General features: G+C 47.4%; 1 protein-coding gene and 1 long non-coding RNA gene across 8 annotated transcripts in view; one reads left to right on the forward strand and one right to left on the reverse strand.

The window, feature by feature from the left end:
- Positions 1 to 9,412, reverse strand: part of LOC141509007 (uncharacterized) — a 135,672-nt gene extending 126,260 nt beyond the window's left edge. Inside the window, exon 1 of the long non-coding RNA XR_012474561.1 lies at positions 9,311 to 9,412. This is a non-coding gene — a long non-coding RNA (uncharacterized LOC141509007). The remainder of the gene's footprint in view (positions 1 to 9,310) is intronic.
- Positions 9,413 to 9,613: 201 nt separating this feature from the next.
- The window catches only part of LUZP1 (leucine zipper protein 1), a 99,165-nt gene continuing 96,673 nt past the window's right edge, over positions 9,614 to 12,105 (forward strand). For 6 of the 7 annotated variants that reach the window (XM_074218167.1, XM_074218169.1, XM_074218165.1 and 3 more), the window contains exon 1: positions 9,614 to 9,702. The gene's annotated coding sequence lies outside the window, so the exon portion shown is untranslated. Of the gene's footprint in view, positions 9,703 to 11,500; positions 11,993 to 12,105 lie in introns of those variants that run through there. The other variant, XM_074218170.1, reaches the window with a different exon arrangement.

Consider the following 12,105-nt stretch of genomic DNA (forward strand, 5'->3'; position numbering starts at 1 on the left):
GTCTGAGGTGAGATTTGAACAAGTTTCCCTGGTCTCCAGGTTTAGAACAACTTTCCTCAGTCCCACTTAAAGCACTTAAGACATACTATTTTTTAATGTTATTTTATTTTTTCCAATTAAAGACAGATTTTAATGTTTATTTTTTAAAATTTTGAGATTGTAAGCAATCAGATATAGACTATACATGTGTAATCTTATAGTCATTTTGTACAAGAAGATTATTAAAAGAAAAAGAACGAAAAAAGAAAGTGGAAAACTGTATGTTTATCTACATTTAAGCAATATCAGTTCTTTTTGTAGAGGTAGAGATTATGCTTCATCATTAATCCTTGGGGATTGTCTTGTATCATTCTATTGAAGAGAATAGTTAAGTAAGTAACAATTCTTCATTGTACAGATTACTATTACAGTATATAACCTTCTCCTGGTTCTGTTCACTTCACTTTATATCAGTTCTAAGTTTTTTCAAGTTTTTGAATAATCCTGCTTGTGATTTCTTATAGCACAATAATATTCCATTACAACCATATACCAAAGCTTGTTAAGACTTTCCCCAACTGAAGGGCAGCCCCTCAATTCCCAATTCTTACACTCGACAAAAAGAGCTACTATAAATATTTTTGTACAAATAAGTCCTTCCCTCTTTTTTTTTTGGATGTATTTGGGATACAGACTTAGTATTGCTGGATCAAAGTGTATAGTAGCCCTTTTGACATAATTCCAAAGTATTCTCCACAATGGTTAGATCAGCTCACAACTCCACCAACAGTGTATTAGTGTTCCAGTTTTCCCACATCCTCTTCAATATTGACCATTTTCCTTTTTTTTGGTCATTTTAGTCACCTTGATAGGTGTGAGGTAATACATCAGAGTTGTTTTAATTTGAATTCTCTAATCAATAATGATTTAGAGAATTTTTTTCATATGCAGGTAGCCTACAATGAGCCCAAATGTGTTAAACTAAGGATACAAAGTAAGGCAAACAGCCATCTCAGTCCTCAAGGAACTCCTAGTCTAATGAGGGAGACCACATGCAAACAGTGATGGATTAGCAGTGACACTCAATTTTTATAAGATCCTATATTCTAAGGGTGCTCAGAAATTTTATGTTCTTAGGCTTTAATACACTTCTGGCACTGTATTCAAAGGGCCCTCCCAGTTCTGACATTCTGGAATCCAAAGCCTCTGCAGCTCTAACATCCTGTGTTCTAATGTTCCTGCTAGCTCTATCATTCTAGGTTCCAAGGACCCACCCAACCCTGACATTCTAGGTTCCAAGGATCCTCCCAGCTCTGACATCCTATGTTCTAAAGACCCTACCCATTTTGACATTCTGGGTTCTAAGGACCCTCCCAGTTGTGATATTCTATGCTTCTGATATGAGATCTATTAATTAGGCTTTGAGTTTTTGTTTCTCTAAAACAATGAACTCTACTCTGCTATTGTTGGGAGTTATATTCAAATTCATGAAATCATCAATAATTTTGCCTGTCCATTTATTTTTCAAGAAATCTTCATGTACTGCTATGGCTTTGTGGCCTCCCACAGTTTCCAAGTTGAACCTTAATGCTTCTAACTTGAAGATGATTGTTTCCTGGCTTTCCTGGTTTTTGCTTTTCCTATCTGCCCATTTGAGGGTCAGTGTGGTATAGTGTAGAGAGCTGGTCTTGGAGCCAGGAAGACAAATGTTTGAATCCTGACTGAAGAATGCTGTGTGACTTTAGGCAGCAGCCATAATCTCCGGGTGTTCCAGTCATTTCTTAAGTGGCAGACAAGGAATTAACTTCTCATTGGTAGAGGTAGTTCTCTCACCTGAAAGTACCTTAGACTATGAAATCACAGGGCCAGATCCTTTCCAGACCTGCCACTCAAACTGGCCATTTACTGAAAGTATAAGGGAGGGAGAGAGAAGGTGTGGAGCCAAGAAGTGTCCAGGGCAAGGCCCAGAACAGAATGGGAGGGCAGATCTGTAGCTGCCTACAGAACATGTATCTGATGGAAATAGCTTGAGAGCTGAGCTTCTGCCAAAATCTTGGCAGGCTGGGTATAGAGGGCTACTGAGAGATGAGGGAGAGGCAATGATCTAAGCTTTGGTTAAAAAGGGATTATGGAGCTCAATAGCAATAGTGGGTGGCCCTTTTGTTCCCCCCCCCAAATGAAAATAAGGTCTGTCATTTTTGTCTTCATAGGCACATCTTGTGCCCTTAAATTTTCATTTGACTTCATTAATAGTAAAACACTCATTTTGATAACATTTAAGGGTTTTTAAAGACTTTCCTTCCAATAGCTTCAAGAGTCAGGTAATAGAGTTATTATCCCATTTTACAGAGCAAATTGAGGTTTATAATAATAACAGCAACAAAGTATTTTATAAACATTACCTCATTTTATCCCCCCAATAACCCTTAGAGATATCATTTTCATTTTTACAGTTAAGGAAACTGAGGCAGATAGATTAAATAACTTGCCTGGTTACCAGCTAACAGCTGAAATTGCATTGGAACTCAGGTTTTCCTGACTTTAGATCTACTCTCTAGCCAATTAGAGGCAAAGGCTAGGATTTGATTCTGTTTTCACTGTTCTCCCCACTATGCTTTACTGCCCTCTGAGTACTCACTATTCAGTAACACTAGTTTCCTAGATATTCCAGGAAGTAGACACTCCATTTTTTATTCATTTATTGGGAGTTAGAGGGTTTAAATGCCTTGCTCAGGGTCATACAACTTAATAATAACTGAGACAGAGATTTGAATTCAGGTCCTTCCTGACTCTGGGACTGGCACATTTTGGGTGTTAAATATTCATATTTATTTATATTATATTTTTACAGTGAAACAATTGAGTAAGGAGGAGGTTTGAGTTTCCATATGTTATCATGTTCCCTCAATGACTTTTAGGAGTCAGAATGATAGATAATGTTTGTCCTTCATTTTTGAAGATCACAACATCAGGGAGGTGATGTCATAACAAGTACGTGAATTGGATTTGAGTGAAGGGGGTTATACTAAGTCACTTTCTCCTCCAGAATCATCTGGGTGCAGTGGCCAGTTATGAATCAGGTCCACTGGAGACAGCCCTGGATGAGAGTTAAGTGACTTTCCCAAGGTCAAACAGCTAGTAAGTATCAAATGTCTGAGACTGGATTCAAACTCAGGTCCTTCTGACTACTAGGCCAGTGCTCTATCTACAGTCACCTAACTTTCCTTTGTCAGAATGGAAGGGAGCTCAGCACAGAGAATGTCAGAACTGGGTTAAAGTCCCCACTCAGGGCAAGCCACTTCACATTTCTGGGCTAAACTTCCTTCTCTGGTAAAATGAGGTAGCCAATGTCTGGTTGCTTACAAGCTCTAAGCCTTGATTCTATGATTCTGAACTGGGAGGGAACTTTAGACTGGCTGAGCTAAAAAGGAGCCTTAGAACCCTGAATAGCAGAACTGGGAGGTTCCTTAGCCCTGATCCTCCCACTGAAATGGCTATTGAAAGCAAGGAACCTGCACTGATGTGGGGCCCCCATCTCCCTTAGTGCCTGCTTTACAACTGCAGGAAACCAAGTTGGCACCGCCCAACTGATCCAGTCGGAAATGCAGAGAATTCACAGAGCATTGTTTGTACTTCCCATGCCTAGTCTAGGAGGAAGGGCAAAAACAGTCTTATGTGAACACCTTCCTATTCCCAGCCTGCCCAGGATCTTGGATAACAAAGCTAGTGCTTCAGGAGCCTCTTCTCACTGCTCTGAGAAAGAAAATACCAAGCGATCCCATTCACCTTCCTTCCTCTATTCCCTACTACCAGATTCCCAGAGAGGAATACTGGAGGTTGGTGACCTTGCCAATCTGCTCTGCTTGGGGGGGAGATGAACACAGTTTCAGTGGCTGCTAGAGCAGGGAGTTGCCTTCTCTCTGGAACTAAAGGTATACTGGCTGAGAGGGAGTCCTGGAAACAGTGGCTCCAGCCACTGAGAACTCAGCCTTCACTGCAGCAAACTTGGCTGGTTGGCTCCCCCTTTCCTCCCCTCCCCTCTCTGCTCACGTCCTGGGATTTTGGTGCAGTCCTATTAGTATTTCATGAAAGTGACTGCCTCCTTGAAGCATGGGAGTGTGGGGAAGAGACAGAGTGGCAGATCGTAGAATGGTGGTCTAGAAGGAACCTTAGAATATGGCATATCAGAGGATCGGAATAACACCCAATGTTCGAGCTAGGAGGGCCCTTAGAATACAGAATGCAAGAACTGGGAAAGACCTTAGAACACAGGATGTCAGAGCTGGGAAGGACTGAGAACTGTGAATGTTGGGAACTGGGAGAGATCTGTGAACACAGAATGTTAGAACTGGGAGGGACATGAGAACACAGAATGTTAGAACAGGGTGGGACCCTAGAACGCAGAATGTCATAGATGGGAGGGCCCTTAGATGACTGAATGTCAGAGAAGGGAGGGACCTGAGTACACAGGATATCAGAGCTAGAAGGGATCCGAGAACACAGAATATCGTTCATATTATGTTAGAGGGGAAGAGATCTTTTACTGTATGAGAAAACACAATGTAACTAAATTTAATGTAGCACAACAAACACTTATTAAATATTCAATTTTTGTTGCTGTTCTTGTCATTTTTAAGTTATGTCTAGTTCTGGGACCTCACTTGGGATTTTCTTGGCAACAATACTAGACTTGTCCTTCAACTCATTTCATAGATGAGGAATTGAGGCAAAAAGGGTAAGTGACTTGCCCAGGATGATATAGCTAGTAAGTGTTCAAGCTGGATTTAAATTCAGGAAGAAGAATCTTTTTGATTTCATGCTGGCATTCTGTACATGGTGCCACCTAGCTGCCCTCAGCACCCATTAAGTACATTTATTAAGTACTTATTAGGGCACTGTGTAGGTAATCTTGTAGTATAATGAACAGAGAAGAGCTGGCCTTGGAGAATCAAGAAGACCAGAGTTCAAGTCTTGCCTTGGACACATACTATGTGACCTTGGTTAAATCATTTAGCTTCTCAGAAGCAACTCTAATCTAAACCTGTGGTAATGTGGCAGTAGTAATGACTGGTATTGTAAAGGAACATTTTTACCAGAAATTCCCTATGCTGATGAAATAATAGGTTAAAATCGAAAAACTCAATGGGCTTAGTACTAGGGATACATGGACAAATAATGAGATGGTCCTTTCTTCAAGGAACTTCAATTAGCTTCCCAGTAGCATGAGGAATTAACAGTAGATTTATAGGGATAAGCAAATTGTAGGTAATTTTCTTGGAAAGGAAAGACTAGTAACATTTGGAACTATCAAGGAAGGCTTCCCAGTGGTGAGGAAGTGGTTCTGGAGTTGAACCATGAAACAAATGAAACTTCATTCTCAAAGAAGACCATGACATCAGAGAGGTGATACCACAACAACCACATGAATTGGATTTGAGTGGGGCGGGAGGGGGGTGCTAAGTCATTAGCCTCACTTACTCCTCCAGAGACATCTGGTCTAGTAGTCAGATATGAATCAGGATGATTAGAAATGGCCCTGGATTCGAGGCAATCAGGGTTAAGTGACTTATCCAAGGTCATACAACTAGCAAGTGTCAAGGGTCTGAGGTCAGATTAGAACTCCTGTCCTTCTGACTCCAAAGCCAGTGCTCTATCCACTGAGTCACCTAGCTTCCCCTGACTTTGAAGCAAGATAAAAATTCTAGGAGGTAGAGATGAGTATACAGAAGGCCATTGTCCAGGGTTTGAAGATGGAGGTCAGCATATCAATGTCAGATAAAGAGGTATCATGGGATGTTGGATCTGGATAAGACATTAGAACGTGGGATGTTAAGAGTGAAAGAAATCTTGAGATCATTTAGCTAGACCTCTTCATTTTATAGCACCAGAGGGGCGAAGTAATTTTGCCATGGTTACATAGCAAATTAGAGACAGAGACAGAGACTTGGGCCTTCTGACTCAGTCTAATGTTCTTTCCCCTATTCTGCTGCCAATCAGAGAAGGAGAGGAAGTTGTTGGGGGAAGGAGTATGAGTGTTGGGGAACCCATGGTATCCTGAAAGGATTGTGATCTGGGCAAACCACACTATGTGCCACAGAATATTTCCACGATTATAGATAAATATTATTGTAATGTTGAGTAACTTGGGTCTCTGGATGGTATTTCTTGGCACTTCTTAGAGTGGTGGAGTGGCTATTGAGGGAAGAAGACATAAAATACCATTTTATGGTATTGTTAAAAAAATTAAAAGAACCCCTTTCACCTAAAAAAAAAAGAACCCCATTCTTGGAGACTTGGATTCAAATCCTGGTTCTGTCATTAACTCACTAGTGACTTTTGATAAGATACTTCCCTTCTCTGGGACTCAGTGTTTTCACTGTAAAAAGAGAGAGATTGGGGGCGGCTAGGTGGCGCAGTGGATAAAGCACTGGCCCTGGAGTCAGGAGTACCCGGGTTCAAATCTGGTCTCAGACACTTGATAATTACCTAGCTGTGTGGCCTTGGGCAAGCCACTTAACCCCAGTTTGCCTTGCAAAAAAAACAACCCCCCCAAAAAAAACAAACAAAAAGAGAGAGATTGAACTATAGAATCTGATATATCACTCTTAGTTAATGAAATTCATGTTCCAGTAGCTTCTCTAGCTCTGACATTCAGTGTGCTGGCATTCTGTTCTAACAATCTGTGTTCTGGAGTCCCTTCCAGTTCTGACATCTATGTTCTGATGCTTCTTCCATCTTGGACAACCTGTATTTTATTATTTCTTTCTGCTCGAAGAGAGTATCATAGAAAAATACTGATATTGGTATCAGGAGAGCCTGGGTTTTAATCTTGCCTTTGACATTTAATAGTCTTTTTGTTGTTGTTCAGTGTCTGCAGCCTCTTTGTGACCCTGACTGGTATTTTCTTGGCAAAGATGCTAGAGTGATTTGTCATTTCCTTCTCCAGGTCATTTTACAGATGGGGAAAACTGAGGCAAAGTGGGTTAAGTAACTTGCCAGGATCACACAGCTAGTGTCTGAGACAGGATTTGAACTCAGGTCTTCCTGACTCCAGGCTCAATACTGTGTACTATGGGATCATCTAGGTGCCCACAGATTAGTTCTAGTTCTTCAAGTTGTAGTTTAGAGGGCGTATGTATCTGAGGTCAAATTTGAACTTGGGTCTTGATTTCACTGTCCCACCTACTCCCCTTAGCATAGTTCCAAATGTATAGATTAAGTGACCATGAGCCAATCAACTTAATCTTTCTAAGCTTTCTAAGCTCTAAAAGGAGGATAATTGTTACCTCCCCACTTTACAGGGTTTGTTGTGAGGAACATGCTTTGCAAATTATAAAGTGATACAGAAATACAAGTTATTAAGATTCCACGCTTCAGTCTCCTCTCCATCTCTGACATTTTACTATTTTGTCAGTGTTTGTACTTCCAGGACAATTTTTGGAAGGGATCAGTGTGCTTGGGAGGGCTGGCCATCCTTCTCTAGTATTTTTGCACATAATGGTGGGTCCATTCCAACTTTATGACTTCTAAAAGTCTATGAATCTGTATTTATGACATGACAGACACATGTCCCTCCAGATGGAATTGGAACTGCATGTCAATAAGAATCCAAGGTCTTACAAAAGCTTGGCCAGAAACTTGTTCCCTCTCTGGGATGCCAGGGATTGCTCCTTACAGAGAGCCTAAGGATCTGGACTAGGATGGTGCTCTTGGTAGGTGCTCTTGTCTTACTACACCCAAATTCCTTCAAGTAATGTCTACATTCATGCATGCATTCATTCATTCATTCATTCATTCATTCCCTTTTAAGGTAAGAGACTCTCAAATTTCAGTTCTTGTGGAATGATCCTCCCAATACTAGTTCCTTTTATTTCTGACATGTTTTCATCAATCCCCCTCCCCAGATTTTTCAAGGGGCAATCATTTTTGCCTTTGGGGGTTTGAGAGGTGGTTCAGCAGGACTTCCCTTTCTCCTTGAAGTCCAACAGGGCCAAAGATGCTGGCTGCAGTTCCACTGGAGGACTGCAGAAGATGTTACGTGACATTTAAACATTTTTGGGGGGGGAGGCACGAGGAGTCGACAGCCACGAGGCAGAAATGGGTCAGCTTTGCAGCATAGAGCTAACAGGAGAATTCTGCAGCAGCCACTTACTGACAGGCACTTGCAGAGATGGAAAAATACTGACCAAGAGCAATGAGCTGGACCATCAGTTAACAAGTCAGTCAACAATTTCATTCAACAAATCTATAAAAATTGCTTACTATGAGGCAGAGCAGAGAGAATATGGAGGAACTAGGTCCAAGAACTGCCTAGGACTCAAACTGTCTGGGTGGCCCTGGCCAAATTATTTAACATGCCACCCCATTCCTCCCCCAGAGGTGCCCTCCCCACCATTCTCAGAGATCCTAAACTGCCAAGGAGTGTGGAAGAAGCTGGCATAAAGGGAGTTTCTTCACTTGGTGTCTCTAGACCAATGAAATCACAGATCTTGACCAAACCAAAAAAACCCAATAAGAATGTGCAAAGTTCTTAGCAGGGAGGCTCAGCTAGCTCCTTGGGCTTGTGGTTTAGCCAAAAAAAAAAAAAATCCTTGAAATATTGAGGGTATAGTGGAAAGCTCACAGATTGGAGTTAGATGTCACCAGTTCGAATCCCACCAGTGACACTCCACACTAGTGTGTAGCTTTGGGCAAATCACACCCTTCCAGGGCTTCCTATTCTTCACCTATAAAAGGATGGGCCAGGTGGCCTTGGAAGTCAAGTCAAGGAATCTTTATTTAGCTCTTACAGGCACGGATACAAAGAAAGGCCCAAATAATTCCTGCCTTCCTGGGCTTCACAGCCTAATGGGGGAGACGACGTAACAACCATGTACAAACAAAAGTCCTGTCCCCAAAGTCTTAGTGCAGTTTTAAGGTCAAGCTTCCCAGAAAGGAGATTTGATGGGGAGGAGGAAATCCCAAGGAGAAATGGGAAGGTGAAAATCTAGTAGGCTATTAAAACATAATCTATACGGGATAAACATAATCCTGCGCAATTTATTAGCTGCGTGACCTTGGGCAAGTCATTTAACCTCTGGAAGCCTCAGTTTCCCCATCTGTAAGATGGGGGGACCAGAAGGGCTCCGAGGGCCTTTGAAACTGTGAACCCAAGCTCCTTCGCCGTGGAGTAGCTGTGGGACCCTACCTCTCTGGTCTGAGTTTCCTCCTGGGTGGAATGAGGGGGCTGGGCTGCTGGAATGCCGCAGCCAATCCCAGGTCTCCCACGCTCCCCTCCCTCCCTCCCGCTCTCCCGGGGCGCTGCTTCTCCCCGCGCGGCCCAGGCTCTTACCTCTGGGTGCCGGAGTCCCTGGTTCACTGGACTGTGCCTAAGTCCAGACTTGCCTTGGGGGGAGGGGGCTGAGAAGAAGAGGAGGGCTGGGAGGGGGGCGGGAGGAGGGCTGGGAGGGGTGAGGACCGGGAGGGAGGAGGAGACTGGAGGGGAGGGAGGAGGAGAGGGGCCGTGGGAGGGGGCCCCACTCCTCTTCCTCCCCTCCCCCCGGGCCCGCCCCCGGCCCGGCCCCGCCCCCGGCCCGGCGCTGACGTCACCGCGGCCCGCCCCTCATTGTCAGTCCCGCGGAGCCGGAGCCGCCGGCCGCCCGGAGGAGCCCAGCGCGGGGAACCTCCGCAGCGCGGGCGGGCCGGGGCCGGGGCCGGGCCGGGGCCGGGGCCGCAGCCGCCCAGGTGAGGCCGCGGGAGCGGGGCCGGGGAGGGCCAGGAGCCCGGCGGGGGCTTTCCGGCCGGCGGGCCCCGGGCGGAGGAGGGAGCCCGGCCGGGCGCGTGGGGCGCTCCGAAGGCGGCGGGACCCCGCCGGGGCTCGGGGCTGACAGGCCGGCCGGAGGCCGAGGCAGCCGGGGGCGCCGGGGCGGGGGGCGGCCGAGGGAGCGCGTGAGTGACAGGCTGCGGCGCTGGAAGGGGCCGGCGTGGTGGGGCCGGGAGCCCCAGTCCAGCCATTGATTGGGAGGAGACTCCAAGGAGAAATCTGGAGAAGGTGAAAAGCTGAGGAGAGCTGGGGGAGGGGGAGAAGTTGAGGTGAGGAGGGGCGAGCTGAAGTGAGGAGTGGAGATCTGAAGTGAGGAGGGGAGATCTGAAGTGAGGAGGGGGGAGATCTGAAGTGAGGAGGGGAGATCTGAAGTGAGGAGTGGAGATCTGAAGTGAGGAGGGGGAGATCTGAAGTGAGGAGGGGAGATCTGAAGTGAGGAGGGGGAGATCTGAAGTGAGGAGGGGGAGATCTGAAGTGAGGAGGGGGAGATCTGAAGTGAGGAGGGGGAGATCTGAAGTGAGGAGGGGGAGATCTGAAGTGAGGAGGGGGAGATCTGAAGTGAGGAGGGGAGATCTGAAGTGAGGAGGGGGAGATCTGAAGTGAGGAGGGGAGATCTGAAGTGAGGAGGGGGGATCTGAAATGAGTGGAGATCTGAAGTGAGGAGGGGAGATCTGAAGTGAGTGGAGATCTGAAATGAGTGGAGATCTGAAGTGAGGAGGGGACAGTCCGAGGTGGAGGGAGAAAATCCCGGGAGAGCAGTGAGGAGGGGGAGAATCTGCTAAAGGGAGAGGCTTGGAGAAAAAGCCGAGAGACGTGGGGAGGGGAGACTGAGAAGTTAGGAAGAGTCGGCGGAGAGGTGAGGAGGGGGAGCCCCGGGGGAGCGTGGGGGGAGCCAAAAGCAGAGCGGTAGTGGCGAGTGGGAGTGGGAAGCTGGGAGACCTGGGGCTTGGGGCGGGAAAATGGTAAGTCTGAAGAATTTGAGGGCGCGGTGGAGGTGGGGTCCCCAATCGAGTCTCGGGGGCTGTGCGGGGAGGAGGGGAGACTCCTGAGAGGAAGGAAGTGATCCTACAGGAAGAGTCCGGGAGATCGAGGAGGGAGGGGAGAGTTTGGGAATGGGGAAGGGACAGGAACAGGAATTGGGGGGTGGGTGGGAAGGAGGCCCGGCGGGGCCGGAGGGAGAAGCCCGGCTCCCCGCCCCGGGAAGGGGCCGAGGGGAGGTCAGAGGGGAAGGAAGAGAAGCGAGCGGGGTGGGGGGCTGCAGCCCCAGCAGCTGTCCGCCCTGCCCGCCCGCTGTCCCCGGCGATGCTGGGTTCGGCTTAGACCAATGGGCTGAGAAGGAATTCGAGGCATTCGCTTTGTTTAAGTTGCCAGTAGACAGTCCTTAAAACTAATTAATGATGGAATCTGAAAGGAAATGCGGGGAGAGCTCGGGGAAGGGGCTAATTACCAAGCTGGGCGCCTGGGGAGGAGGCCGGGCCCGCGCCGGGGGAGCGCCGCCCCCTCCCCCAGCCCGAGTCCCATTAAACTTTTCCGCAGAGTGTGCGGCTCCTTGGGCTGCCCCGGGAGAGCCGCGCGGATCTGCCCACAGAAACCCCGAGGCTAATCATGGCTTCCAGTGTGCTTTGGCCAGCCAGTGGCCTTTTCTTCAGGGGGTCTCCTGGCCTGGGGGGGGGGCGTCCTCCCGGTCATGGGCCCTTCGGGTCACTGCTTGGGTCCGCCAGGCCGCCCGGGAGCAGAGTGGGCTCCGCCACCCCCAAGCCGGTTCTCCCGAGTCGGGGTAGACACCCCCAAAGAGGAAGCGGCCCAGACGAGGCCCGGGATCTACTGACCCGCCAGTCCCACCTCCCCTGACTCACTGGGTGACCTTGGGGGAAGGGACTTGCCTTGTCTTATCTGACAGTTGAGGAGAATTCTCCCAGGCCCTCCCAGGCCCTCCCAGCCTTCTCCCAGGCCCTCCCAGGCCCTCCCAGCCTCGTGGGGATGTTCTGAGGGGCGGCTCTCTCCAGGTCCATTCCCCAGTTAGCCCAACTGAGCACATGCAATTCCTAGGACTTGACTTCAGCGGACCACGGAGGAGAGATTTGAGATCTTGGAACCTTTTCGGACTTTGTTCCGCTGCTTCAGTAAGGGCCAGTTCTTCCCACTTCGGGGATTTGATTGGCAAGGATACCAGAGTAGTTTTGCCGTTTCCTTCTCTGGCTTATTTTACAGGTGAGGAAACTGAGGCAAACGGGGTTAAGAGTCACAATTAGCATCCAAGGCTGAATTTGAACTCAGGTCTTTTTGACTCCAGGCCAGGCACTCAATCCACTGTTCCACGCAAA

This window comes from Macrotis lagotis, chromosome 1, assembly GCF_037893015.1.
Source record: "Macrotis lagotis isolate mMagLag1 chromosome 1, bilby.v1.9.chrom.fasta, whole genome shotgun sequence".
Lineage (NCBI taxonomy): Eukaryota > Metazoa > Chordata > Mammalia > Peramelemorphia > Peramelidae > Macrotis > Macrotis lagotis.